Below are 3,953 nucleotides of genomic sequence, written 5' to 3' on the forward strand. Positions count from 1 at the left end.
GACTCGAGGGAGCAGTGTGCCTGCCATCTCTCAACACTTCCATACAGTGTGTTCATGGTAGTGAAGGAACATGTCCTCTGGGCAGCAGTGTCATTTTTGGTTTGATTTGGTTCATTGATATGTGATACCATTTTTGGACATTAATAGAGATCTATGGCACAGATACATTTTCCTTTCATGGTGTTTGTTAAAATAGATTAAATTCAATACATCTTCATCCAGAAGGCCATTTGACTTTGAGCGTCGGTAAAACCCGCCTTTAAAAGCTAACTTACTGTGTAGGATTGTCTTTGACTGTCTAGGATTGAGATGATAATGCAGCTGCATTTGAAGAGTAATAAAAGTCATGATAAATAAAGAAACTGACAACCAAGCAGCAACGGCAGAATTATACACTAGTTCCTTGTTCAGTGGGCGGCGAGCTTCCTGAATGACAACGCAAATACAATTTGATATCAGTGTGAAGGGGGTGGCCAAGGCAACAAGGAATAAGATCCAAAAGGAACATTTTAGGGATTTATCGCACGTACTAACTTACAGGCATGTATGGAACCCACAGGACGGCGAGACTGTGGCACAGAGAAGACTGACAACAGGTGAAACAGGTGAGCAGGTGACCGGGGCAGGTAGAAAACTGAGGGCATCTGGTGGTCCGGTGGAGAATGGCAACAAACAGTGTGTGGGGGGGGTATGACATTCTTTTAAATGTACCAGGTTTATTAGACGAAATTAAACTGTGGCAAGATTTCGAACATTAATATCAGCAGGCTTGTCCACAAATACATAAATCAAGTCATTGATTCACAACTATTAATGCTGTGTTCTCCTGTGCTCTATTGTATTTTTCACTTTGTGTTCATTGCTCTCTCTCTCTCTCTCTCTCTCTCTCTCTCTCTCTCTCTCTCTCTCTCTCTCTCTCTCTCTCTCTCTCTCTCTCTCTCTCTAAGGTATTCCAGAGGGACACTTTAACAAGGGCTGGAAGAGGCCCAGGCCTCCGCATGTCAGACTCTGAACAAATGCCAGCCCCTCTGCCCCCCTTCTCTCTCTCTCCCTCCCAGTGCCTGACCCTCTCGGTGCTATCGCTCCCTCGGTTCCATCCGAGTCGACACTGCGTGCCGGCAGGAAACCCAGCCAAGTAGGCTTCCTGAGCGAGCGGGAGAGGAAGTACAGTAATAAGGGATAAAGGAAGGGGGTGTGGGGTTTAAAAATAACCCGCCTATATAAGCTGAGGCAGGAGCCCACTCTGACTCTCTCTCTGCTGCGGACAGAGGCCTCCGCGTTCTCTCTCGCACTCGAAAAGATCATCACAGCTTTCCTGCCGTGCGGAGGAAAGTGGAGAAGCCAAAGCAGGTGTTACCAAGAAGTTTAACAAAGACATAAACTATGTGCGCCGAGGAGAGACGCTTTATCCGCAGAACAGGCTGCAACAACTTTGAGTAAGGGGAAAAACTCCTCCGTCCTCGGTATCACTGCCTTCAGCATGTTTCCAACCCCTCCACGGGACCGGCTTCGCTCTCCACATGAAGAACATCTGTGAATATGACAACGCGCCGTTGGCTCTTGGTGACTAGCGGACCATCTTGCTGAAACAGCTGATCGATGCAGACACACGCGGCATCCTCTCCGTGTTAACAACATCTGCTCTATCAGACCCGAGAAACCCTAGAAAATTATATGGAGAGCAAAAAAACCTGACTTTCAACACGTTGTCAAAAAGCTGTGGTAATTTCACTTGTTCCTGGAAAGCATCCTAATGTGAGACTCGACGGAGACGGAAGGCCCCGAGCCATCTGGCGAACCCAGTTTTCAGATCTCTGTATTTTAAAAATATTCATGAGAACTAGAACAACGCAACACACGCTTACACCTGCTTAATGTGTCCTGCCACCACACAGTGTGTGTCACAGCATTTACCCGTCCCTTCGCTGCAGGGTACAGCATGTCCCGTAACACCTGTTGAAATTACATAGCTATTAGCACAAACCATTTAGCATGTTGGCAGAATATGTAGGCTAGCAAGATTGACATCATGGAGTATGTACTGTACTTGCTTACCGGTACTATATTATAATGGCTCTGGACTGGATTAGAGATGAAATAAAAAAGGCCCTCAGCTTGTGAACCTCAAAGTTCCAAATCACATACATTTGAGAAATTCAACAGCAATGTCTCTTATCAGAAAGTGTGACCTGGGTACTCGGGATAATAAACAGACCTTGATGACGTGGTTCTGTTGAGTTTTTGAAACACTTTTTTGCCGCTTTGAGCACCAGATCCCCGGGTGCCATATTCAATGGAGAGAAGGAGGACGTCTCTACGGCTGATGTCTCCAAAACGAGGCAATCGATCTATTAAACCATGTAATGGTATTCATCATGTAGGAGCAAATTACTATTCAAATGCAGTAACCTACTGATTATGAGGCTCTGAGAGCAATATAACACAGAGAACTGTTGTTTTAGTGACATTATAGTGACGGATCCTCTGGAATCAGGCGCTTAAAGTGAAATTGCCAGAACATAACAAGCATTTAACAACACAGACAGTTGTTATCTCATAAAATGCTTTTATAATAGAAACAGTACCTGAGGACCTGCAACAACATTAACACTTCCTTCAGTGCTGCTTCAGTGTACTATATTGTACATATAGTTGACTACAGTAAGTCTCCAAACAATGTTTCCCACTAGAAACCCTCAATGCAGCCTTTCAAATGTCTCTAGTAGAATATGCCCAGTGAATGTTTTTATTTGGGAATGGCTTTTAAAGCGAGCTTTGGATTCCTCTAAAGCTCACGTGTTTGCAGCCTATCAGTCGTTGTTTTGTCACGATGTAAATCTCAGCCCAAACGATGACGCAGAGCCAGATGAGCACATGGGAGAAACCCTCACAGAGAAACACCCAGCCAGCCCGCCGGGACTCACTTCAACATGGAAAGGCACACCATGACGGTGTGACAACAGGCACACACACACCGACTCTTCACACATGCGTACAATTGCATGTCAGATCTAATAGCTTTGGCATGTGGAGTACAGCTGCCACTGCTGGCTGAGGAAGGACAAACAAGAAACGGCTCTGCTGTTACCGTCTCAATTAAAGGATCAGATTGCCTTAACGGTGAGACAAAAGAAACAGGGCGCGACGGAGTAAATAGTGCCGTGTGTGTGTGTGTGTGTGTGTTTCAAATCTTGATTCAGTTATCACCATGATTAACGATTACTGAACCAGCGAGTGTGCCGGGAAGGCGGAGGAAACAGGAGAGACAAGGTTGTGATGGAAGTAGGTGAGTCGTTGGAGGACAACATAGAGACAAGAATCCAGCCGAGAGCTACAGATCTGACGGGTGTAAACAGCTTTAGTGTAATAAAGTGTAATCAATCTAAAATGAACAACCAAACCTTTTATGCTGTAAAAAAGCCGTACTTTACATTTCTGACACTGTTGCCCACCAAAAACCTTAAGCCTAACCCTAACCCCACCATGTATCTTTAAATGACTTGCTTATCTAATTAAGGTAAAATGAGGAGACGTGAGAACGGAGTTATAAATGGACAGTTACATTGTCTTACACAAATTTGCGTAATGTATAGATCAGACCTACCACGAGGGCATGAGCCAAATGACAGTTGTTAGCGCAGCTGGAAGGATATGTGTACATACAAAGGACAAAAGAAGTTGATGTCACCATTTGGTTTGCAGCACTGAATAAGAATTTAATTTAATTTCATGAATTGAAAACATGGAGAAAGAGTTAAAAGTTTTAAGACAAAAAGCTGCCAGGTCGGAAAACGCAGCTGCAGCGAAGCCACGATAACATGTTTTTTTATATAGACCATGATTTACTAAATGTTCACTAAACATCATTGGGTATTGAAAAATACTTATAACTAGAGAGAGACCATAAAATCATGTTTACAATGTCTACTGAGGGAATAAATTAAGAGAGAAGT

General features: G+C 44.0%; 1 long non-coding RNA gene across 1 annotated transcript; it reads left to right on the plus strand.

The window, feature by feature from the left end:
- Positions 1-457: 457 nt before the first annotated feature.
- On the plus strand, positions 458-2,224 carry LOC144411411 (uncharacterized). The gene is made up of 2 exons (XR_013468569.1): positions 458-605; positions 948-2,224. It is a non-coding gene; the product is annotated as an uncharacterized LOC144411411 (long non-coding RNA).
- The last annotated feature ends 1,729 nt before the right edge of the window (positions 2,225-3,953 follow it).

The sequence above is a fragment of the Gasterosteus aculeatus genome, chromosome 8 (assembly GCF_964276395.1).
Source record: "Gasterosteus aculeatus chromosome 8, fGasAcu3.hap1.1, whole genome shotgun sequence".
Classification (NCBI taxonomy): domain Eukaryota; kingdom Metazoa; phylum Chordata; class Actinopteri; order Perciformes; family Gasterosteidae; genus Gasterosteus; species Gasterosteus aculeatus.